This window comes from Eubalaena glacialis, chromosome 13 (assembly GCF_028564815.1).
Source record: "Eubalaena glacialis isolate mEubGla1 chromosome 13, mEubGla1.1.hap2.+ XY, whole genome shotgun sequence".
NCBI classification, from domain to species: Eukaryota; Metazoa; Chordata; class Mammalia; order Artiodactyla; family Balaenidae; genus Eubalaena; species Eubalaena glacialis.
Window position 1 is genome coordinate 25388682 of NC_083728.1, and position 26713 is coordinate 25415394.

Consider the following 26713-nt stretch of genomic DNA (forward strand, 5'->3'; position numbering starts at 1 on the left):
ATGGTCAAATTTGGGGGCTAGTGGTTTGTCTCTTCCAATAGGTGTAACTTTAACTAATGTAGAAATGATTTATTCTAGAATACACTGAAGAAGTATTCTGCACTTGTTTATTTCATATCATACCCTTGCTGACTTGACTCATATGCTAAAGATGAAGGAATTCCTTTTGGACTCACACCCCAAAAAATTTACATTCACTGTTCAAAAAAGCAGGTGAATTTCCACCTTCATTTCTAAATCTTAAAAATGAAGTAATCGTACCTTGAGTAAACCTATGAATACACAGTGAAGCCTCTCACCAGAGCTGCCGTGAGAACTTTACTTCGGCTTAAAAACAAATCCTTAGCCCATTTTGAGGGTGGAAATACACTGCCTTTAGTACTTCCTTAAGACCTAATTATGTTAGGAATACAGGCGAGACCCCAACTAAGTACAATGATAGGTGTCTGGCTCAAGTGCCTCGTTAATTTTCAAAGAAAAATCCCACTCTTCCTTCCCCACCTCTCACTCCCAAAAAAGTATAATGAAGCTGTAGAATAATGGCAGAAAATCTAACAAGATTAAGATATGAATATAACCAAGACAACAAGCTGAGTTGTTATTGGGAACCGTGGATTTCGGGTAGTTTGCAAATTCACCTGGTTACATCGCTAACTTGGGGCCCAACGTCTACCTGGGGCACACAGACCGTGTGTTTATCTCTCTTTGAGTCGCGGCCCGGAGCTAAGTCTGAAAACTTAAGTTCCCCACTTAGTCACCCCTAAGTCATGTCCTCATCACGGCTACTTTTTTCTTCTCTCCACTAAAGAAAAGGGCACTCTCAGGAGGAAGGACAGTGACAGCTCCACCTCTGCAAAACTCCGCGGCGACGGCGGACGCGGAGGAGGACGCCGGGGCCGGGACCACCATGCTGGGGGACAATGGAGGGAGGAGGGGAGTGGAAGAGAGAAGAGAGGCAGCCGCTGTACTGGGCCCCTCTCGCGAGTGGGGGCTCCAAAAAGTCTCGGGAAGGGCAGCGGGTGGCAGGTGGGCCCGGCCACCGCCCCTCGCAGGGCCACGTCGCCCGCGACGGCCGCTGCCGTCCGACCCCGCGCGTAGGCCGGGCCGCGGCAGAGTGGCCCCCGGGCGGGGCTGAGGGACTCGGGGCCAGACCCTGCGGGCGCCCACTGCGGCCCAGTCCTCTCGTAAGTTGGCGCCCGCGAGGCGAGGGGCTCCGGACGCCTAAGCCCAAGAGTGGCCGCTGGGTGCGTCCAGCCGACCCACCCCGACCCCCGCCGGGCCGCTGCCACTAGCCCGAGCTCCCCGCGCCCCCCACGGGCACCGGCTCTGAGGGAAGAGGAAGCAGCCGCAGCTCTGGGGTCCCGGCTGACGCGCCGCACTTCTCCATCCCTCGTTCTCCTCGGACACGCTTATCCAGGACCCTCCCTCTCCCCAGAACTACCTCCAGTCCGCCCGCGGATTTTTACCGGGACTCGGGGCGGCGGCGACTCTTCAGTCCCTCGACTAAGATGGCAGCCGGTCCCAAGCCCGGACCACAGCTACTAGACCGAGTTGGCGGCCAACACGCAGGCGCCTCCAGCTCGAGAGCGATCCGGCCTACAAGCCCCAGAAGGCCTTGCGCACTAGCCCGCTGCCGGCAGGAAGAGCTCGCAGAGGCTGATGAGCGCAGCTAAATCGGGGTTTGCGCTCAGTCAGGTGGGAGGGACGCTTGGATTGCTCCCAGTACCTCTAGGCTTTTTTGAAAACTCTCCTAATCACACACCAGAACCTCCAAAAGCTGTAGCTGCGGATCCAAAACTCTAGTGTGCATCGGAATCACCTGAAGGGCTTGTTAAAACTTAAGACTACTGGGCCCCACCCCCAGGGTTTCTAATTCATCAGATCTGGGATAGGACCTAATAATTTTAATAATTTACATTTCGGACAAGCTCTCTGGTGTGCTACTGGTAGGAGATCACACTTTGAGAACCACTGAACTGTAGCTTAGTCCTTAAGAAAGTACACTCAGGAGTTGCATTGATTGGATTCAACTCCACCTTTTAACAGGGTGCACTTAGGGATGATGAAAACAGCTTACACGTAAGTGGTGCCAACATGGCAGGTGTTCTAAGAGCTGATCAATAAGATTCTTTTTTGGTTTTTAACATTTATTTATTTAGGCTGCGTGGAGTCTTAGTTGCGGTATGCAGGGTCTTAGTTGCCGCATGTGGACTTCGTGTGGACTTCTTAGTTGTGGCATGCAGGCGGGATCTAGTTCCCCGACCAGGAATGGAACCCGGGCCCCATGCATTGGGAGCACGGAGTCTTACCCACTGCACCACCAGGGAAGTCCCCTGATCAATAAGATTCTTTAATCCTCACAACAAATCTATGAGGGAAGTACCTTCATTTTCCTCACTTTACAGATGCACAAACCGAGTCACAAGTTGGATAAGAACCCAGGCAGTGTGGTTTCAGAGTCCAACCTCTTAACTTCCTTCATGGGTTGTGAGAATAGGCTGTGCAAGTGGACTCAGAGGCACAACTAAGTGCTTAGTAATTAGTGACCTTTGCTATTATTGTTTAGCGTGTTCCTCTTAATGAAAATAGTATTTTACCATCTGGAAAGTCACTTACACTTTTCAAATACTTTCAAATCCTCCATGTCAATGTTTCCTGCAATGTACCTTAGGAGAGCTTGTTAAACATACAGATTCCTATAACCCCACCCCATTCACATTGTCTAGCGCAATGGTTCTCAAACTCTAGTGCCCATCAGAATCACGTGGAGGACTTAAACCATAGTTTGCTGGGCCTCACCCCCAGGATTTCCAATTCGGTAACTCTGAGGTCAGGCCTCAGATTTTGCGTTTTTAACCACAGACCACACTTGGAGAATCACTGTAGTAGGCAGTGTTTCTCACCTTTTTTTGAAATTATCATCTCCGTAAGGAACATTTTTACACTTTTTTTTTTCTTTCTGGCCGCCCCACGCAGCATGCGAGATCTTAGTTCCCGGTCCAGGCCCGTGCCCCCTGCAGTGGAAGCACGGAGGTTTAACCACTGGACCACCAGGGAAGTCCTAGACATTTTTTCCTAAATTCCCTCATGAAATTTTAATATCACAAACATACTGTTTATCAATTTATGTGCCATATATCTGTGCTTTTACAAAAAAATTGGGGGGCAGAGGGGATTCCCTGGCGGTCCAGTGGTTAGGCTCCACGCTTTCACTGTGGAGGGCGCGGGTACAGTCCCTGGTTGGGGAACTAAGATCCTGCAAGCTGCGCAGCGCCGCATGACAAAAACAAAAGAATAAATTAAGAAAAAAAGAATTAAAAAAAAAAAAAATCTCTTCACCCCCAACCAATTTTTGTCCTATTAAGAATGGGGGAATGTGGATTTTTTAACTAGTGCCCCAGGTGATTCTTATCACTAGGCAAGATTGGGGAACACTGTGCCTTTAAGGTATGAGGTATTTTTATGCCCATTATACAGAGAGGGAAATGAGACTCAAGGAAATTAGATGAATGGTCCAAGATCACTCAGCCAGGAACCAGGGATCCAACAGAAGTCTGCACCAGATTCTGTCTTCATATACAATTTTTAAACTATCTAATGTTAGGCAAAACTAATGTATGGTGTTTGAAGTCAGGATAGTGATTACCTTTGAGGGAAGGTAATACCAGGAAGGAGACAAAAAAGGGGGTTCTTGGGGCTGGTAAAAATGTTCTGTGTCTTGATCTGGCTGCTGGTACACAGGCATGTTCACTTTGTGAAAATTCATCAAGCTGCATATTTATGATATGTGTATTTTTCTGTATATTATATGTCAAGAAAAGTATATATAAAACAAATGTATGTTTTAAATGTATATTCATTTTATTCCAAAAATGCACCTCTTTCTACTACATGCCAGCTTCTCAAACTTTAGAGTGCATCAGAATCAGCTGGAGGGCTTATTAAAACCCACATTGCCAAGTAACACACCCAGAATTTCTTAAGTCAGGAAGTTCTGGAATCAGGCCCAAGAATTTGCATTTCTAACAATTCCCAGGTGATGTTGATGCCTAGGGATCACATTTTGAGAACCACTATGCTGGGTGGACTATGATATCCTAACCTTCTTGCTCATACCAACAGGGTAGATTAGCTGTGATCTGGGAGGTAGAACCTAGCAGAATTAATGTCAGGCTTCTTCAGAGGCACATAGATCAAGGAGCTAGTTCTGTCAACATCTTACTTCAGGGGTTTTAGGGAAATCCCCTGAACCTCAGTGGCCAAATCTCTAAATAGGAATAATAGATACGACCTCCTAGGATGTTGTGAAGATTCTAGGACATCCAGGGTAAGTAGTTAGTTGGTGGTTCTCCAAGGAGAAGCTGGGTTGGTGAGGGCAGAAAATCCCAGCCTGGGCATTTCCTCATCTCCCATGCTGTGTGGCTCTGGCTCCCAAGTTCCCTGATCCAAAAGCCAGTCTAGTCTTGGCCTGGTCAGAATGTAGGACTGGTGGCTAATAAAGCCTTGAGCCACCTACACCCTCCTTCTGCCTTGGACAGCCAGGTCAACCTGGGACAGGACCCAGCCCTGCTACAGCAGGGGCAGGAAGCCTGGGAGAGGCCCCCACCAGCAAGGAAAGGAGTTTCCCAGGCCTTTGGAGAGAGAAGGAAGCAGGGATGCAGAGCTGGAAGGAGTGGGGAGAGAAACCCCAGCAGCCCACATGCCACCTGTCACTTACTGGCTTTCCCTGCAGAACACTTAGTCACGCTGCTAGTCACGCTGCTGTCCCCCACTTCCCTGGAGCCATTCTGCATTCAATGCCAGAGGCAGGGAAACACTTGAAAAGTGGCAGAACTGTGTGTTGATGGAGAGAAGACACTGGATGGGGCTTCTGGGAGTCTCAGATCTGGATCCAAAGAAACCACTGAAGACCTGAGGTTGTGGCTCATCATTTTCCCTCTTTAAGACTGTTTTGTTGGGACTTCCCTGGTTGTCCAGTGGGTAAGAGTCCACGCTCCCAATGCAGGGGGCCTGGGTTTGATCCCTGGTCGGGGAACTAGACATGCGGACTCTCAGTTGTGGCATGCAACTAAGAGTCCACATGCCACACTAAAAGATCCTGCATGCCGCAACTAAGACCGGCGCAGCCTAAATAAATAAATAAATAATTTTTTTTTAAAAAAAGGGACTTCCCAGATGGCACAGTGGTTAAGAATCCACCTGCCAATGCAGGGGACACAGGTTCGAGCCCTGGTCTGGGAAGATCCCACATGCCACGGAGCAGCTAAGCCCATGTGCCACAACTACTGAACCTGTGCTCTAGAGCCTCTGAGCCACAACTACTGAGCCCACGTGGCCCAACTACTGAAGCCCGAGCGCCTAGAGCTCGTGCTCTGCAACAAGAGGAGCCACCGCAATGAGAAGCCCGCGCACTGCAAGGAGGCGCCTGCTCGCCGCAACTAGAGAAAGCTCACGTGCAGCAGTGAAGACCCAATGCAGGCAAAAATTAAATAAATAAATAAATTTATTTTTAAAAAAAGACTGTTTTGTCATCTGCAAAATGAGATACACAAGTTCTGTCCCTAGTCACCTCAGTCCCTCCCTCCCAGGTAGGGTTGCCAGATTTAGAAAATAAAAATGTAGGATGCTCAGTTAAATTTGAATTGCAAGTAAAAAATTAATAATGTTTTTAGTATAAATATGTGACAAATGCTGCATGTAACATTATTACACTAATTTTTTTTTATTGTTTATCTAAAATTCAGATTGAATTGGGCATCATGTATTTTATTTGGCAACCCTACTTCCAGGGCTTTATACACTTTCTCCATTGGGGTAGTGAAATTAAATGCCTCCAAGGACCAGTAATAAATAGCCATAAAGAGCGCTCAGCACCTCCTGCAGTTTCTGGGAGGACTTAGATTCAGAGGAGCATTTGCAGGACTGAAGAACTCCCTGAGATAATAAACCGCATGCCAGAGCTTCTCCTAGTCCTGCTCATTATCCTCAGTTACCTCTTTTCTTGCTCTCAAACATGAATTTGTCCCTCTCCTAGGAAAGCCCCATTGGCCCATAGCTACAGATTGCAGATCAGAATAATTTCTTGCCCACAGTTCTCACTGGAAATGTCTATCCTAAACTGAAATATACCTGTCTCTAAAAAAAATTTTTTTTAAAAAGTCATGCCTGCAAATTCCTCAAGCATAAATGGAATCAAGAGACAAGCATCTGGGCTTCCCTGGTGGCGCAGTGGTTGAGAATCTGCCTGCCAATGCAGGGGACACGGGTTCGAGCCCTAGTCTGGTAAGATCCCACATGCTGCGGAGCAACTAGGCCAGTGAGCCACAACTACTGAGCCTGCGCGTCTGAAGCCTATGCTCCCAACAAGAGAGGCCGCGATAGTGAGAGGCCCGCGCACCGCGATGAAGAGTGGCCCCCGCTTGCCGCAACTAGAGAAAGCCCTTGCACAGAAACGAAGACCCAACACAGCCAAAAAAAAAAAAGAGGCAAGCATCTAAGTCACATTATGCAAGATGGAAAGGTGTCATCAGACCAGAAACACTCCAGGGAATCTTAGGACTCAGCCTTGACTCATGTAAACTTCAGAGGCGGTAAAGGCTGCAATTAGAGATACAGGAACATGTGACTTTGTTTTCAGTCCTGGAGGACCTTCTAAACTTGGAGGGAGGAGGGGCAGGTCCTGAAAGGTCAAATGCTTCAGTCACGTGTGTTCAGGCTGCTTCCTCAACTGTGAAACAGGACTAAACTCTTAGGGTTGTGGGGAGGATAAAATGAGAGAGCATGAACACAGTACAGGACCATAGTAAGTGTTCAATTAAAATTAGTGCTTGATTTTTCACACGAGGCAGCTGTGTGCCAGAGCGGTTTGAGGACTTGCCTGAGATCAACTAGTAACTGGTGGAGCGGGATTCAAATTTGGTCAGCCTGACTCTAGAGCCCTCACTCTTACCCTTTAAGCCAGTATCTTCCAAGGGGTTGTGCACTGATGATGCAGACAAAATGATTTTAGGTGATACCAAAAGTGGCCATAAAAAAAACCAAAAACCAGGGCCTCCCTGGTGGCGCAGTGGTTAAGAATCCATCTGCCAATGCAGCCGACACAGGTTTGACCCTGGTCCCGGAAAATCCCACATACATGCGATGGAGCAAATAAGCCCGTGCACCACAACTACTGAGCCTGCGCTCTAGAACCCGCGAGCCACAACTATTGAGCCCGCAAGCCACAACTATTGGGCCCATGTGCCAGAACTACTGAAGCCTGGCCACAACTATTGGGCCCACATGCCACAACTACTGAAGTCCACGTGCCTAGAGCCTGTGCTCTGCAACAAGAGAAGCCATGACAATGAGAAGCCCGCGCACTGCAATGTAGAGCAGCCCCCGCTTGCTGCAACTAGAGAAAGCCCGCGCACAGCAACGAAGACCAAACACAGCCAAAAATAAAAACAAATAAATTAATTAATTAAAAAAAAACCAAAACAGGTGTTGGCCTTGTTCTCCGCTTTTCTGTTTTTCTTTTTGCAGATGCCGCCCTGCTCTCATCAGCCTCTGGCCCGCCATCTCCTTGAATCCTAACACCATGCCTTCAATTAAGTTGCAGAGTTGTGATGGAGAGATATTTGAAGTTGATGTTGAAATTGCGAAACAATCTGTGACTATTAAGACCATGTTGGAAGATTTGGGAATGGATGATGAAGGAGATGATGATCCAGTCCCCTTGCCAAATGTTAATGCAGCAATATTTAAAAAGGTCATTCAGTGGTGCACCCACCACAAGGATGATCCTCCTCCTCCTGAGGATGATGAGAGCAAAGAAAATTGAACAGATGATATTCCTGTTTGGGATCAAGAATTCCTGAAAGTTGACTAAGGAACACTTTTTGAGCTTATACTGGCAGCAAACTACTTAGACATCAAAGGTTTGCTTGATGTTACCTGCAAGACTGTTGCCAATATGATCAAGGGGAAAATTCCTGAGGAGATTCGAAAGACATTCGATGTCAAAAATGATTTTACTGAAGAAGAGGAAGCCCAGGTACGCAAAGAGAACCAGTGGTGTGAGGAGAAGTGAAACTTTGTGTCTGATGCTGTAACACTGTTAAGGATTGTTCCAAATACTAGTGGCACTGCTTTGTTTATAATTGTTAATATTAGAAAAACAGTCCACAAATGCAACAGCAAATCAGTTGTATTAGCAGAATGTTGTCCTCATTGCATGTGTAGTTTCAGTACAGATTCCAAACTTATGGCTCAGTTTCTTCTAGTATGATCAAAAGTTCTTTTTTCTTTGCTCTGAATAAAATTGAACTGTGGCTTCTCTATAGAAAGTGGCATTTTGGGCTTTCCCTCTTTTTGTAAAGCAATTTCTGCCTATTTTATTGTCCAGTTAACTTTAGTTTAGTGACTTTTAAAAGTTGGCATTGTAAATAAAACAACTTGCAAAAATTTTTCTGAAATAGAAAACAACAACAACAAAAACTTTTCATTATGAAAAATTTCAAAGATATATAAAAGAAAAGAAAATAGTATAATGAATTTCCAGCTTCACCGAGCTTCAAATAGCAACTCATTAACAATAGCTTTCATCTGTTACCACTGCCGATGGCTTCTTTTGAAGCAAATGCCAGACATCATATTATTTCATATGTAACTATTTTGGTAGAATTTGGTATGGTGATTTTTAAAAATTTTATTTTATTGAAGTATAGTTGATTTACAATGTTGCATTAATTTCTCCTGTACAGCAAAGTGATTCAGTTATACACATAAATGCATTCCTTTTCATATTATTTTCTATTATGGTTTATCACAGGGTATTAAATATAGTTCCCTGTGCTATACAGTGGAAGCTTGTTTATCCATTCTCTATATAATAGTTTGCATCTGCTAATCCCCAACTCCCAATCCATCCCTCCCCCAACACCCTCCATACAAAAATCTCTTAAAACTTGATAATAAGAAGACAAACAACACCATTTAAAAAGGAGGCAATAGGGACTTCCCTGGTGGCGCATTGCTTAAGAATCTGCCTGCCAATGCAGGGGACGTGGGTTCGAGCCCTGGTCCGGGAAGATCCCACATGCTATGGAGCAACTAAGCCCGTGCGCCACAGCTGCTGAGCCTGCGATCCAGAGCCGGTGAGCCACAACTACTGAGCCTGCGGGCCACAACTACTGAATCCCGTGCGCCTAGAGCCCGTGCTCCACAACAAGAGAAGCCACCACAAACAGAAACCTGTGCACCACAATGAAAAGTAGCCCCTGCTCACCGCAACTAGAGAAAGCCCCCGTGCAGCAACAAAGACCCAACACAGCCAAAAATAAATAAATAAATAAATAAAATTTTTTTTTAATTAAAAAATAAAAAGGGGCAATAGATATGAACACATTTCACTAAAGAAAGTACAGGAATAAGCACATGAAAAGATGCCTGACATCATTAGCCATTAGTGAAAAACAAAATAAGATGCCATTTTATACCCACTAGAGTGGTTATTTAAAAAAAAAAAAAAAAACAGACAATAACAAAGTTGGCAAGAATGTGGAGAAACAGGAAGTCTCATACTTTGCTTGTAGAAGTGTAAAATGGTACAGCCACTTTGGAAAACAGTCTGTTGGTTTCTTAAAAAGCTAAGCATAAATTTATCATATGGCCCAACAATTCCACTTCTACATATATGACCCAACAATTCCACTTCTATGTATCTACCCAAGAAAAATGAAAAAAGTGAATGCCAATGACTTGCATGTGACTGTTCACAGCAGCATTATTCATAATAGCCAAAAAAGTGGGGGGAAGAAAATTAAATGTCAATCAATTGATGAATGAATTTTAAAAACGTGCCATATCCATACAATGGAATACTATTCAGTAATAAAAAGGAATGAGCTATTGATACATGCTATGTCATGAATGAACCTGAAAACCATTAAGCTAAAGGAAAGAATCCAGACACAAAAGGTCACATATTGTATATTTAATTCCATGTATTTGAAAGGTCCAGAAAAGGCAAATTTATAGAAACAGAAGGTAGATGAGTGGTTGCCTGGAACAGGAGGTAGGAATGGGAATTAACCCATGTAAATGACCATGAGGGGTCTTATTAGAGTGATGAAAGTGTTCTAAAAATTGTTTATGATAATGATTGAAAAACTCAATAAATTTACTACAAATCATTGAATTGTAGATTTTTGGTATGTCAATTATACTTTTTATAAAGCTGTTTTATAAAACACATATGTCAGTTGTTCCAGCAGTTCCATTTCTAAGAATTTATCCTTTAGATAAATAGGCAATGAGCAAAATAGCAGATGAACATGTGATCCATCATAACATTGTTTGTAATAGGAAAAGATTGGAAATAAGGACAAAGTCCATCAGTAGGGGATAAGATAAATTATGGTACTAGAAAACTACGCCAGCTTTAAAAAAAAAAAAAAAAAAGAGCAAGGCAGATCTACGTGTACTGATATGAAACCATCTCCAATTTATTTAGGAAATAAGGTCTAAGCATTTGGTCAAAAATAAAAATGAATAGATTACATATTCATTGGCTTGTATATGCATAGCACATCTCTGGATGACACAAAGGAAGAGAATAAGATTGTATATCTCTTAAAGAAATTGAGTAGCTGGAGGACAAAGTAAGAGGAAAACATTTTCATACTTTTTAAATAATGTGTCAGATACCTATATTAGCTATTTGAAAATTTTTTAAATATTTAAATTAAAAAATTTTAAAGAACTTAACTAAAATCATTAAGTTTTTTAAAAAGTGGGTTGATTTAAAGAAAAATATGAGTAAGTCTCATCACAGAGTGTATACAGACAAGGACAAACTACTAAGGTAGGGTGTGACAAGTGTGGCTGGGAGCCAGCCCAGGGCCATCCATCAGGGCTGCCAGCCTGGGCCTGCCTATCTGGTGGCTCCACACCTCACTCAGCCTGGCCTGAGGCTGGAGAGGGACAGAGACTGAGCCCTGATCCCTGAGCCTTCCAGATACTGTGCAGCACAGTGGTCATGAAAGTTGTCTGGTATTTGTGACTGCTGCCTAGGAGGGTCAGAATGGGCTCATGTCACAAGCACAGAGTTCCCAGCCAGTAGGCTGCATACAATCCTGCTGCTTCCAGGGATGGTCAGGCCACCTGGGTCTTTTGGACACCCAGGGCCATCTCAGTCCCAGAGAGTGGAAAGAGGAAGAGCTTTCTCCCACTCCTCTGCAGTTGAGGTGTAGAGCTCAGGATGTGGAGTCAACCTGATTTTGCTGCTTATTTGCTGTGTGACCTCAGGCAAGTCACCTAACTTCTCTGAGCTTCCGTTCCCTCAGTTGTAAACATGCAAATGATACTTTTAGAAATACATATAGATGAAATGAAGCAATATACCAAGAGAAGTAAGGGAACAACCCCAATGTTATCAATAGGAGAATTAATAAAATTAATTATGCTATGTTTATACATATAGCAATAAAAAGAACAAACCATTACCACAGGCAAAAGCATAGATGAATTGCACAAACATAACAATGAGTGACAGAAGCCAGACAAAAAAGAGTACCCATCATGAGAAGTGTACTTTTTTTAATGTTTAAGAACAGGCAAAACAAACATAAGGTGATAGAGATAAGAATACTGGTTACCCTAGAGCAGGAAGAATTAGCTGGGAGGGGAGCCTCCCTCATGAGGGAGCCTTCTGAAGCATGGGAAATGTTCTATATGTTGATCTGGTTACACAAAAATCTGTACATACACACATATAAGTTTGAATTGTACACTTAATATTTGTGATTTTACTACATATACATGTTATAATTCAATAGGCATTTTTAAAAATAAAAAAGAGGGAATGATGAGCATAATATTCAAGAGGATGGTTACCTTGGTCAGGGAAAGAGTTGGGTGGGGAGGAGGGTATAGTGTTAGATGCAGGTTATTGTCAAGGCTCTGCATTTTGTTGTGGGGTGGTGGATTCACAAGTGCCTATATCATTACTTTAAAAAATTAAATAACTCAAAAATAATTTTAAAATAATACAAATGATACAGATACCTGATAGGGTTGTAGGGTGTATCAATCGGGATTCTTAACTGCAATAAAAAAAAAAAAAAACCAACTCTCCTCAGTTTGAGCAGAAAAGAAATTTATTAAAAGATGTTGGGTGGCTCGTAGAATCTCCATGAGAGCCTGAGCACCAGGCTTGGGGGCTGTGTACAGTTAGGAACAACTCTCAAAATCACCCTGAGGACTCCAGCCAGGAGAGATGCCAGGGTCACTGTTGCAGGGAACAGACACTACAGCTTTCTCTGCCAACCCTGAGCTCTGGGTTCTACCAGCAGCTACTACCCTCACTTCTCTGTGCCTCGTTTGTGAAATAGAAACAATATTTTATATTTATATTTTTATACATATGTTTATTTATTTAGGGGTGTGTGGACACGTATGTGAAACCATGTGTGTAAAGGGCTAGTCCAGATGCCAGGAACACTGTAAGCGCCTACTCATTTAGGGTTAGCAATGATAAGGTCACATGGCAGCTGGCAGGACTAGTTCTGGAATGCAGGTAAGACACCCCCAGAGATTCCAAGCAATTCTTGGAGGAGACTTGATAGGGGATGCCAGCTTGCATTGGCAGATGGAAGCCAGGAAACACGGAATTATTTTGAAAAGTTATTTTAATGAGACTGTGCTATACTGGTACAAAGGCTGTCTTGTCCATTATCTTATTTAATTTTCATGATTTGCAAAGGGCAAGGACTGTGAGAGCCAGAAATATTCTGGATTGACTCCAGCTCTGCAACATCCCAGCTGTGTGGTCCTGGACAAGTGATGTAATCTCTCTGAGTCCCAGTGCTCTCATCTGTAAAATGGGGACAATAATGAGATGTCGTGAGGACCAAATGAGAGAAGATATATGCCAAGCTTGGCATAGAGTGGGTGCTTGATAAAGGTAATAGAAACAGGTGTTGTTATTTTCATTATCACTATCATTTCTCCTACAGTCCATGTAAGAAGAAGGTGTAGCCATGAGACAGACTAGGCCATGAGCAGCAGGATCTGGAACTATAGACTCAGCTACCAGGGTAGAACAAATTCTGGAGACAGCCAGCTAAAGGTGAGGAGAAGAAGTCCACTACAGAGGGCAGAATGCAGGATTCAGAGATGATGGGGGCAGGTGACTGGGGTAACCCATTCAGTTGTTGGCATGAGGTGGCCTGGTACAGGAGAAGAGACAGAAGCAACTCAGAGACCCAGCCCCAGAGGCTGAACCCACTGGTTCAACAGTAGAATAATAGTTTGACCCAGGTTCTGAGGTTAGGTAGAGCTGGCTTCAAATCCCAGCCTGAATGCCAAGATCACTATATGACCTTGAGAATGTTCCTCATCATCTCTGACCTCTGTTTCCTCCCCTGTGGAAAGACTGATTGTCTTACTTCTCACTTCCACTCCTGTCATCCTTCTAGAATGATTGGTTCAACATGAGAGCCTTCCTTGGTCTCCTCATTTCCAGTGACCTTGGTCTCCCGGGGTCATACCTGCACACCAAGTCTGAACCCTCAATTTTTCTCACCTCCTCCCTTCCGTCCTTGAACTCTCTGAGACCACAAATTCTGAGGACCAAAACTTCACCTAGTATTTCCATTGTTACTGTGTTTCTTTCTTTTCTCAAATCTATAGGAGCTGAAGTCTTCCCTCTTTTTCATTCTTTTTTTTTTCAGAAGTATGGTTGATTTACAATGTTGTTAATTTCTGCTGTACAGCAAAGTGATTCAGTTACATTCTTTTTCATATTCTTTTCCATTATGGTTTATTGCAGGATGTTGAATATACATAGTTCCTGGTGCTATACAGTAGGACCTTGTTGTTTATATTGTTACTATTAATATTGGTATGGTAATTTTGGAACTATTGCAGGTATCATGTAGGATAAAGCAAATAAGTAAATATGTTACTATAAGGAATCAAAAGTTTTCATAAAAGGGAAAAGAGATCTGAATATAAAGTCAAACAAGTTCAGAAAAAACACTTATGAGTTGGAAAAAAAATATAACCTCATGATTACATATATATTCATTCCTAGATTTACCCAATGAATGGGAGGGCCTGGAAGTAATTATAAGTCAGTAGTGATGAGCATAACTTGAGCCCAAATCTTATTCTTTAAAATTGGCCTGGGCTCTTTGGAGAAATGGCTGATTCTAGAGCTTGCAGAAGAAAAATATAAGCAGAATCTGGAACATCTTGTTATGCCAAAAAATATGAATGCACTCAGGATTAATAAGAGTGTGTCAATAGGAAACAAAAAACAGCTCGAAGGGGCTTTTACTGACTAAATTTTGGACAATGTGAGTATTAACAAAAAATTAATGCAATTAATTATAAAACATTGAATAAATAAAAATCTATTATTATGAACTTTCATCAAATCTTTAACCGTGGTCATTTTTAAGTCTTTTGTCATTTACAGACAGTTCTGGGTGTACTCTGATGCTTTTGTAAATATGTTCCTATAAAAGGGTTTCATCTTCAGGAAATTCATGGAAAAGACTCTGACAAGTACAGGTTTCTGGTACCTGACTGTACTGCTGAACTGAATGAATAAGCATTTTCAGAACTCTAATGAAAAACTGATGAGCTCATAAAAGTGCTAACAAAAGATCAAGATAAAAAAAAAAAAATTAATTACATGGGACTGAGTGAACTGATAAGGATGAGTATAATTTTTGTGACTTTCTGGTTGAATTTAAAAAAAGAAAAAATCCCACAAGAACTCAGAGGCAAAGAATATACAAATCAATTTTCACTGCAAAGTAAAGGAGCTGTTACAGTGGAGGATTACTGGACTGAATGTCAATATTATGACATAGTATGAGTGTGTTTCATGTTTGGTAATTGCAATCATTGTTGCTTTTGTTGTGGTCATCCATGTACAATGCTTGGTGTCAGTCTATTTATCTCTTGTAAAAATAAAATACAGTGTGTGTGAAAAAAAAAATAAAAAAATAAACATCCTTCAGCTCAACTAAAAAAAAAAAAAAAAAAATCTATGAGTTTATAAAATAACGCAGAGAGACATAGAACTCATTTGCCACTGTTGGAAATGACTTTTTTTAAAATCAGTAATTGCAGTTAAGTTTTTATTTATTATTGTTTTTTAAATATTTATTTAATTTATTTATTTGGTTGCAGCAGGTCTTAGTTGCGGCATGCAAACTCTTAGTTGAGGCATGCAGGTGGGATCTAGTTCCCTGACCAGGGAGCAAACACGGGGCCCTGCGTTGGGAGAGTGGAGTCTTAACCACTGCGCCACCAGGGAAGTCCCGGAGATGACTATTATGTTGGCTCTTTACTCTAATTATTGGTTATTAAAAGGAAAGAGTTAAGCATTTCACCTGTGTTCTTAGTAGGACCTGTAACTCATTCTTAGGAGAAAGCAAAACTCTTCCTTGCAGAAGAATGATACTTGGAACAGGATAGAAAGCCCAGAGATAAACCCACACACCTATGGTCACCTTATCTTTGATAAAGGAGGCAAGAATATACAATAGAGAAAAGACAGCCTCTTCAATAAGTGGTGCTGGGAAAACTGGACAGCTACATGTAAAAGAATGAAATTAGAACACTCCCTAACACCGTATACAAAAATAAACTCAAAATGGATTAAAGACCTAAATGTAAGGCCAGACACTATAAAACTCTTAGAGGAAAACATAGGCAGAACACTCTATAACATAAATCACAGCAAGATCCGTTTTGACCCACCTCCTAGAGGAATGGAAATAAAAACAAAAATAAACAAAGGGGGGCTTCCCTGGTGGTGCACTGGTTAAGAATCCGCCTGCCAATGCAGGGGATGTGGGTTCGAGCCTTGGTCCAGGAAGATCCCACATGCTGCAGAGCAACTAAGTCTGTGCGCCACAGCTACTGAGCCTGCGTGCCACAACTACTGAAGCCTGCGCGCCTAGAGCCTGTGCTCCGCAACAAGAAAAGCCACTGCAATGAGAAGCCCGCGCACCACCATGAAGAGTAGCCCCGGCTCAGCACAACTAGAGAAAGCTGGCGCCCAGCAACAAAGACCTAACACAGCCAAAAATAAATAAATAAATAAAATTTTAAAATAAATAAATAAAAATAAATAAATAAACAAAGGGGACCTAATGAAACTTAAAAGCTTTTGCCCAGCAACGGAAACCATAAACAAGACGAAAAGACAACCCTCAGAATGGGAGAAAATATTTGCAAAGGAAGCAACTGACAAAGGATTAATCTCCAAAATATACAAGCAGCTCATGCAGCTCAGTATCAAAAAAACAAACAACCCAATCCAAAAATGGGCAGAAGACCTAAACAGACATTTCTCCAAAGAAGATAAACAGTTTGCCAACAAACACATGAAAAGATGCTCAACATCACTAATCATTAGAGAAATGTAAATCCAAACTGCAATGAGGTATCACCTCACACTGCTCAGAATGGCCATCATCAAAAAATCTACAAACAAGAAATGCTGGAGAGGGTGTGGAGAAAAGGGAACCCTCTTGCACTGTTGGTGGGAATGTAAATTGATACAGCAACTGTGGAGAACAGTATGGAGGTTCCTTAAAACACTAAAAATAGAACTACCATATGACTCAGCAATCCCACTACTGGGCATATACCCTGAGAAAACCATAATTCAAAAAGAGTCACGTACCACAATGTTTACTGCAGCATTATTTACAATAGCCAGGACATGGAAGCAACCAAAGTGTCCATTGACAGATAAATGGATAAAGATGTGGCACATATATACAATGGAATATTACTCAGCCATAAAAAGAAATGAAATTGAGTGAGGTGGATGGGCCTAGAGCCTGTCATACAGAGTGAAGTAAGTCAAACAGAGAAAAACCAATACCGTACGCTAACACATATATATGGAATCTAAAAAAAAAAAATGATGAACCTAGGGGCAGGACAGGAATAAAGACACAGACGTAGAGAATGGACTTGAGGACATGGGGAGGGGGAAGGGTAAGCTGGGAGGAAGTGAGAGAGTGGCATGGACATATATACACTACCAAATGTAAAATAGATAGCTAGTGGGAAGCAGCCGCATAGCACAGGGAGATCAGCTCCGTGCTTTGTGACCACCTAGAGGGGTGGGATAGGGAGGGTGGGAGGGAGACACAAGAGGGAGGGGATATGAGGATATACGTATGCATATAGCTGATTCACTTTGTTGTACAGCAGAAACTAGCACAACACTGTAAAGCAATTATACTCCAATAAAGATGTTAAAAAAAAAAGAGTGATGCTAATAAATGTAGAAAGAATGATAGAATCAAAAAAATTTGATTACCATTTTGCATCCCCCACTGAAATGATTGATGAATGATAATCAGTGGCTGCTAAAACTGAAACTCAGTCCCCTAAACTGAGTTCCCTTATTGAGTTTATGATCAACCTCTGTATCCAAAACTTTATTACCTCTCTTGTCCCTGTTCCCCTCAGGATTGAAGAGTATCAAAGAAAAGTGGGGATTAAAACCAAGCAGGACACTGCAGGGCCTTCCTGGGTACAAAAGCCCCTTTGTGTGCCCCCATTTCTTGTTTATAGAGAAAAGGCTTTAGTCTCCTTGGCCTTCCCCGAGTTCCAAAGAGCAGACCCAAGCAGTTACTAATGAGAGAAGTGAGGGAGGGAATGCAGAAGCAAAGGAAAAGCAGTTACGCAAGAAAAGTAATGACAACAATGCAGCAATAAAACAGAGTCCTAGTTCCTCCTCAAGGAATATATGTAAAAATCTGACATGTCTTTGAGCTGTTCTGCAGAAACTAAGACCCCCCACCCAGGTGGAGGATGGTGACTACGTGCTGACCGCAAGCACTAGACCTCAGACTGGTTGGAATCAGAAAGCTGATGATTAAGATTCCTGAAACACCACCCTGTTACCTCACCACCAACCAATCAGAGTCCACAAGCTGCAACCCTCACTCTAAATGTTGTCTTTAAAAACCCTTCCCTGAAAGCAATCAGGAAGTTCAGGTCTTTTGAGCTCAAGCTGCCGGTTCTCCTTGCTTGGTGCCCTACAGTAAACACTGGACTTTCCTTCACCACAACCCGGTGTCAGTAGATCGGCTTTACTGCGTGGCAGGTGAGTGGACCCAGTTTGGTTCAGTAACAAAACCATCGGTGAAAGGCTGTTGTACAATAGGATGTTTCCGCCATCACAACGTATCACTCCACAGATGATAATTGCAAAGGGGAAGTAGATCCTTTTTCCGAAAGAGAGATCTGGCAGTCAGTCACCACCTTAACCAATTGATCAACATTAGCATCACTTATAGAGGGACAGCCTGACATGATGTGCCAACAGAAGTGATACAATATGAAGTACCTGACATGACTTATGAAGCACTGTATTTTGGTCCAAACTGCTTATCCCAAATGTAATGAGACCTTTAGAACTAGTTTCCAATATATAGGGATCATAAAAGGCAGAGGGATAAATTAAATAACACCACAATTAATGACAGAATGTAAGACATTCCTCAAGACAACTGGCCTTGTCTTTTCAAAAATATCAAAGCCATGGAAAGTAAGAAGAGGAGGGTGACTGCTGTTCTAGACTAGAGGAACTAAAGAGACATAAAACCAAAATACTTTGTCAACCTTCAGTGGATTCTGGTTCAAAAAAAAAGCTATAAAATGGGCAATTAAGAATATCTGATTATGGACTGGAAATTAGATATTAGGGAATTATTCATTTTCCTGTGTGTGATAATGATATGGTTATGAAGGAAAACGTCCTTCTTTTTAGGGCATGTACACTGAGGTACACAGGGCTGAAGTTTCATGATGTCTAACACTCATTATCAAAAAGTTTAGCAAAACAAACAAACAAATGAACGAACAATAAAAAAACCCACACACTCACACACACACACCTATGTGTAGATAAAGCAAATATGGCAAAATGTTAACAATTATTACCTCTGGATGTTGAGTGTACCTCTGGATGTTGAGTGATCATCGTACTATTTTCTCAACTTTTCTGTATATTTGAATATTTGCAAAATTAAAATGTATTTTAAAAAAGTAAAATTACCATCCCCTGTGCCAGTGACTCCAATTTTATTTCTACAGCTCAGACCCTTCCTTTGAGCCTGGAGGGTAATATCCTAAAAATGTCAATAGTGGTTATATTTGGGTAGTGTGATGGTGGGTGATCTTTTTTCTTCATCTCTTTTTATATATTTTTCCAGATTTTATTGAACATATGTTACTCTTCCGGGTAAAATTAAAAACAAAACAAAACAAAAAACTTGATGTAAATAAATATACATGATTTGAAGACAAGCTTAGATGATCCACCAGAATGCCAACAGTAGATTTGTTGGGATTGTATGGGATTTAGGGTTTCTTTGAAGCTTCAAACGTTCTGTAACAGTATTCTAAAAGTTCGCAGGGCCTTAAAATCACTTGGGGAACTTTTAAAAACAACTTTATTAAGGTATAATTAACGTAATGTAAACTGTTCACATTTAAAGCGTGAAATTTGTTGGGGGGAGGGATAAATTGGGAGATTGGGATTGACATATACACACTACTATATATAAAATAGATAACTAATAAGGACCTACTGTATAGCACAGGGGACTCTACTCAATACTCTGTAATGACCTATATGGGAAAAGAATCTGAAAAAGAGTGGATCGGGAATTCCCTGGCGGTCCAGTGGTTAGGACTCTGTGCTTCCACTGCAGGGGGCCCGGGTTCGATCCCTGGTCGGGGAACTAAGATCCCACAAGCCATGTGGTATGGCCAAAAAAAAAAAAAAAAGTGGATATATGTATATGTATAACTGCTTCACTTTGCTGTACACATGAAACTAATACATTATAAATCAACTATACTCCAATAAAATTTTTTAAAAAAGAAAAACAAATTAAGCGTGAAATTTGATAAATTTTGACTTATGTAAAGACCCATGAAACCAAAAATATCCAGATTTCCTCATATCCTTCGGTAATCCCCTCTTTATGCCCCTCCCTAGGCAACCACTGATCTGCTTTGTATCACTATAGGTTAGTTCATATTTTTTTAGAATTTTATGTAAATAGAATTATATAGTATGTACTCTTTTGTGCCTGGTTTCTTTCACTCAGCATCATTATTCTGAGATTCATCCATACTGTAGTATGTATCAATAGTTCATTTGTTTTTACTGATGAGCAGTATACCATTGTATGGATATACCATCATTTTTTTATCTATTCACCAGTTGATGGACATTTGGATTGTTTCCAGCTTTTGGAATACATACTCATTGGAATAAAGCTGCTATGAACATTTATATACAAACCTTTGTGAGGACATATGCTTTCATTTCTCCTGGAAAATGCCTAGGAGTGGAATTTCTATATCATGTGGTATATGTACTTTTAAGAAACTGCCCAATTATTTTCTTTATTCTTTTTTTTTTTTGGTATGGATATTGCATTTATTTGAGAAAATCATAAACACAGCCTTTAAAATAAAATGGCAAACATAAGAACCAAAGTCAGTTGCTATCCACATGAAGAATAGAACATGACATGTACCTTAGTTTAACTTCCAGAAAACCAAATAATCAAATAATCTAGTGGACAAAAGAAAGATGCTTGCAGTCTGAAAGTATTATCAATCAATTATACCAATTTTAAAGCTACATAGGTCCTTAGAGATAATCTAGTCACTTGTTTCAAATATTATGTCAAAAAATTAAAGTTGTCAAGCACATACATAAGACGGATTGCGAAGAGGCCTCATGTAAAAAGAAAACAAAACAAAGAGCACAAACAAACATAAAAACCACTTCTTGAGGAGCAACTATCAGGTCAAAATCAGAATACAGCCTGGCAGGGCTACCAGAGAATTGCTTGTAGCAGGGAAGAGAGGCTAACTGGGGAAGTAAGCAATGGTTCCAAGACTGATTACCCCCCAGCACCAGCAATGTGGTGAGGCCTTTAGCCCCACTGTGTTATATGTTAATTTTATTCATTGGTTTCCAACTTAGGATGGAAGACAAGTAGGTGAGCCATTAGTTCTAATCAATTCATTTCACATACAGATGAGAAAACTGGGAGTTGAATACATTTACAAGTCCCAAGGAAGTGAATTGACTTACAATCAAATTACACAGCTAGAACTAGAATCCAGATCTTATTCCCAGCCCACTTTAACCTACATTACATTATGCTGTCTCCCAAGAAAAGTTACAACAAAAGAAAAGCTGTTATTTTGGATGAGAGACACTCTTCAGCTCTTTGAAATGCAAAATTTAAGTAATCACTTCAGTGATTTTTTTCTTTTGGTTGTTTTGAGATCATCCAGCCTTGTGTATTCTCATATTGGAAGGGGTAGTTTCATGCCAAGCCCTGAGCACTATTACACTGGTCTTACGATGATTAACCAAAATAAGAATAAGGGAAAAAAGAAGCTTTGTGTATATGAACTCTACAGTAAGAAACTGCCCAATTATTTTCTAAAGTGATTGTACCATTTATATTCGCAACTAGCAGTGTATAAAAGCTCCAGCTCCTCTAGCACTTGGTATGGTCAGTCTTATTAATTTTAGCCATTCTAATACGTGTGTAGTGGTTTCTTTTTTTTTTTTAAATAATTTCAATTTTCATTAAACTTTGACTCTATTTTTTTAAAGCTTTTCCAGTACATTAAAAAAATTTTTATTTATTTATTTATTTATTTATTTATTTATTTATTTATTGGCTCTGTTGGGTCTTCGTTGCTGCGCTCAGGCTTTCTCAAGTTGCGGCGAGTGGGGGGACTACTCTTCTTTGCGGTGTGCGGGCTTCTCATTGCGGTGGCTTCTCTTGTTGCGGAGCATGGGCTCTGGGCGCACCGGCTTCAGTAGTTGTGGCACATAGGTTCAGTAGTTGTGGCACACGGGCTTAGTTGCTCCACGGCATGTGGGATCTTCCCAGACCAGGGCTTGAACCCGTGGCCCCTGCATTGGCAGGTGGATTCTTAACCACTGCACCACCAGGGAAGTCCCTCTGTTCGTTATTTTAAAATTCTCTTTTCTCTCCATGTTTTGTTATAGATATTTTCTATTGCTACATCTTTAAGTTTACTAATCTTTTCTTCTGCAATGTCTAATATGCTGGTAATGCCGTTCAGTGTATTTTTTAATTTCACTCATCTCTAGACGATTTCTTTTTTATATCTTCCATGTCTCTGCTTAACTTTTTGGACATGCATCATACATAATTGTTTTAATGCCCTTGTCTGCTAATTCTAATATCTATGTCAGTTCTGGGTCAGTTTCAATTTTTGTTTTCGTCATTTCTTGCTTTATATGAAATAATGTACCTTTTTCTATTGGTTGCCAGATATTGTGAATGTTAACTGTTGGCTGCTGGATATTTTTGTAATTCTTCAAGTATTCTTGAACTTTGTTCTGGGATGCAGTTATTTAAAGTTTGATCCTTTGGGGTCTTGCTTTTAAGATTAGGTGGGACCAGAACAGTGCTTAGTCTAGGGCTAATTTTTCTCCAGTACTGTGTACTCCACCTAATGAAAATGCCCTGTGAATCATGAGGTTTCCCAGTCTGGCTGATGAGAACTTGCACTATTCCCGCTGTTCATGCAACACTGAATACTGGTACTTCTAATCCTTTTGGGTGCTTCTTTCCCTGTCCTTGGATATTTCTTCACATGCATATGCTAGAGAGTACTCAACTGAATACTTCAGTAGTTCTCCAGAGTTCTCTCTCTATGTAATCCTCTCCTCTCTGGTACTCCACAAACTCTAGCCTCTTGCTCTCCCCAGACTCTCAGCTCTGTCCCCCCAAGTCAGAGTGTTTGCTGGGCTCACCTGGGTTCCCTCTCCCTGTACCATGGCCTGAAAACTCTCTTTCCAGACAGTAATTTTGGGAAATCATAGATCTCACGTCATTTGTTTCTAGTCTCTTAGGGATCACTGTGCTTCATTATCTGATGACGAGTGTCTTGAAAACAGTTGTTTCATTCAGGGGAGTAAAGCAGGAGCTTTTTTGTGTGTGTGTGTGAGGAAGAATCATGTTTAATTGATATATGTTTATATCTGTCTAGCTTAGAATAATCCTCCCACTTTATTACCCTGCAATATATGTTTCTAATGTATTTGTCACCTCCATTAGACAAACTTTCACATAACAATACACAGCAAGCAGAAGGAATGTGCTATAGTTTCTTGTGTTTGCAAAATTTTTTTTTTTAAAGATTTATTTATTTGGCTGCATCAGGTCTTCATTGCCGCATGCAGGATCCTCCACTGCAGTGAGCAGGCTCTTCGTTGTGGCTGGCAGGCTTCTCTCTAGCTGTGGTGCACAGGCTCAGTAGTTGCGGCACATAGGCTTAGTTGCCCCTCGGCATGTGGGATCTTAGTTCCCCAACCAGGGATCAAACCTGTCTCCCCTACATTGGAAGGCAGATTCTTAACCACTGGACCACCAGGGAAGTCCCAGCAGGACAGCTTTTAAAAATCCTTAACACCCAAGCCACATCCTAGATAATTAAATCCAAATCTCTGGAGGTGGGGTCCAGGCATCAACATTAGCCCCTCCAGCTGATTCCAATGTATACGCAAATTTAAAGATCAATATTCTATACTGTGATTTTATTAATTTGGCGATTTAAAAGTAATTTATTTTAAACTGGGCTTGGACATAAGAAGAAGGTACTAGGGCACATTTTCAACTTATAGCTGAGCCCCTGATTAAAAAGATAAAATCGCTTTAAAATCCCTTGATTAAAAAACAAAGTTGGGGGTTTCCCTGGTGGCGCAGTGGTTGAGAGTCTGCCTGCCAATGCAGGGGACACAGATTCGTGCCCTGGTCTGGGAAGATCCCATATACCGTGGAGCGGCTAAGCCTGTGTGCTACAACTACTGAGCCTGCGCTCTAGAGACTGCGTGCCACAACTACTGAAGCCCACATGCCTAGGGCCCGTGCTCTGCAACGAGAGAAGCCACCACAGTGAGAAGCCCGCTCTCTGCAACTAGAGAAAGCCCACTTGCAGCAAACAAGACACAACACAGCCAAAAATAAAATAAATAAATTAAAAAAACCCCACAAAGTTGGTCTCAAGCCCAGAGCAGGGCAGAGCCTGCTTGTAAGAATTAAGTGGCTCCAGCTGTGGGGAGAAGCCTAAGGGGGCAGAGCTGGGAGCTGGGCTGCACCTGACAGACTGGAGGCTTTAACAGTTTATTTTCCATTTAACAAGGCATTCATACCTCAGTGTTGCCTGGCTTCATTTCTCCCCTCGACAATCCTAAGGCAAAATTCACTGTCTCTGTTTGACAGATAAGGAAATGGGGCTCAAGAGGTTGAGTGACTGGACAAAAGGCAAATCAGTAGCAGAGCTAAAATTTTAACTCAGTTCTCAGAGATAGATTAAGGAGCAAAGCAGTCCTTAGCTGGGGAGCTGCTGGGGGTAAGGGAACATCCCTGGAAAGTGCTGAGATGAAGCAAAGTCTGTTGATAGGGCTTCCTGGCAGATGAACAAGAAATAAGCTCCGGGGTGGGGGTGGGGGGGTGTTGGTGGCAGGAGTAAGTAGAGACTAAGACCTTCAAGGGGAATGCTCCAGGAGCAGTAAATAGTCTCCGCACTGCCTTCTAAGGACGTGGGATCGAGGTTCCCTGAAGGACTTCTGTCTTGGGAGAGGATATGCAAGTGTAGAATCAGAGCTGAATTGCCTGGAAAATAAGTAAGAAACTGGTGCTTCTATTTCATCCTCCCTCCTGGCCCTTCCTCACATGGTACTTAGCCTCTGCTCTCAATTAATGAAGACCATAAAATAACACAGCAATATTGGCTTCCATCTGCTAGTGTTTGCTATGAGTCAGATCCTTCACACGCATCATTCCATGGATCCTCCCTATGATTCTATGAAGCAGGTATGATCATCATCTCCATTTTAAAGATGAGGAAAGGGAGGCAAAAAGTGACTCTACTCATTATCTATTGCTGCATAACAAGTTACCCCAAAACTTAACAGTTTACACCTACAATAAACATTTATTATCTCACACATTTCTGTGGGTCAGGAATTTAAGAGCAGGAATTTAAACACTGGGTGATTCTGGCCTGGAGCACCTCATGAGGTTCCAGCCAAGATCAACCAGGGCTGCAGTCATCTTAAAGCTCAGCTAGAGCTAGAGGATCCAGCTCCAAGGTGGCCCATGCACATGGCTGGCAAATCAGTCGGTAGTTGGCACGGGATCCCAGTTACTTGCCATGTGGATCTCTCCATTGGGCTGCTTGAGTGTCCTTACAACATGGCAGCTGACTTCCCCCAGAGCAACTGACCCAAGAGAGCAAAGTGGAAGCTGAAATGTCTCTTTTGACTTAGCCTCAGAAGTCACTGTCATTTCTGCAATATCCTAGTGGTTACACAGGTCAGCCCTAATCACTGTGGAAGGGGACTGACTATACAGGGGTATGAATACCAGGAGGTAAAAATCACAGAAGGCCACCTTGGAGGCTTGTTACCACAGTGACAAAGTAATTTACCCAAGATCATGCACATGGGAAGTGTTAGAGGTAGCCTTCAAACCAAGGAAGTCACTATGTCACAGTAAATATTGGTTTGAAGGAGTGGAGCCGGGCAGGTACTCACAGATCTCCCCTGTCCTGGAGGTATTCATACCTCAAGTCCTGTTCATCTCATTCCAGTGATCAGGTAGGTCAGCTGCTTAATCTGATGTGTCAGACAGATACTTTGTCAAAGCAACATGACCTGGGCATGTTTATAAAAGATTGCATAAATCATCACTTGATAGTGGACTTGATGAATCAAAGGGAACCTGGATTCTGGCACTGACTTACTGTGTGACCTAAGGGCAAGTTCCAGCCCCTTTGAGGCCTTTTTTTTTCTTATCTTTATAATGGGGGCGATTCAGTTCCATGGGCCCTGAGTGAGCTCTGGCTGAGAGGTTCTGGGATTCCATGCATACAGCTGTTCACCAGGAATGCTGAGGGAATTCCCTCTCCACTCTCCCTTGATCTCTCAGACCTTTGCCCAAGTGGAATGGAACTCTCAGGTGCAAGGGTCACTTTTCTGGAACCAGGCCAAGCCAGGCCAGGCTGCTCAGCCCAGCTTCACCCGCAGCTGGCTGGCACCATTGTTCCCCAATAAAGCCGGGCCCCTTTCCAGCTGCTGCTGCCCTCGGGGCAGGGGAGAGGCTCAAAGGACTCAGTTGTGTGACTTTCCCCCTCCCCCAGGGCAGGCCTGGGTCACCCAACAGGCTGACTCAGCCCATGCAGGGGAACAAAGGAAATGAGATATGGTTTAGGGAAAGAACTTGACATTTACCATTTCCCCCAAAAAACTTCAAAGTAATCATCACTGGGAAAAAATCCTCTTACACTTATTTTATAGTTTAGTGGGATATTTAAAAAATTGAGGTGAGGGCATTATAATCATTCAGTGCTTTAGGGACCCATATTTTAATGATTCTACAATGCATATTTGTTTGCCTTTTAGTATCTTTGAATATCTAGAACAGTTGATGACAAGTCAAACTAATTGCGGCAGTTTTTAAAAGTAGGTAGTGTTACATAAAATAATGGCACATATTACAATGATGCATCTTAAATTTGGTGAAATACGGTAATTAGGCCCTGTTCTTGGAGCCTGGGCCCTATTGCTATCCCTCCCTCACACCCACACCCACCTCCTCACACCCACACT

At 42.0% G+C, this 26713-nt stretch overlaps 1 protein-coding gene and 1 pseudogene across 3 annotated transcripts in view; one reads left to right on the forward strand and one right to left on the reverse strand.

Moving 5' to 3' along the window:
- ITCH (itchy E3 ubiquitin protein ligase) overlaps nt 1–1547 on the reverse strand; it is a 130102-nt gene extending 128555 nt beyond the window's left edge. Inside the window, exon 1 of one of the 3 annotated variants that reach the window (XM_061210205.1) lies at nt 1467–1547. The gene's annotated coding sequence lies outside the window, so the exon portion shown is untranslated. Of the gene's footprint in view, nt 1–1441 lie in introns of all 3 variants that reach the window. The other 2 variants (XM_061210204.1, XM_061210206.1) reach the window with 2 other exon arrangements.
- Nucleotides 1548–7517: 5970 nt separating this feature from the next.
- Nucleotides 7518–8111, forward strand: LOC133103763 (S-phase kinase-associated protein 1-like; annotated as a pseudogene).
- The last annotated feature ends 18602 nt before the right edge of the window (nt 8112–26713 follow it).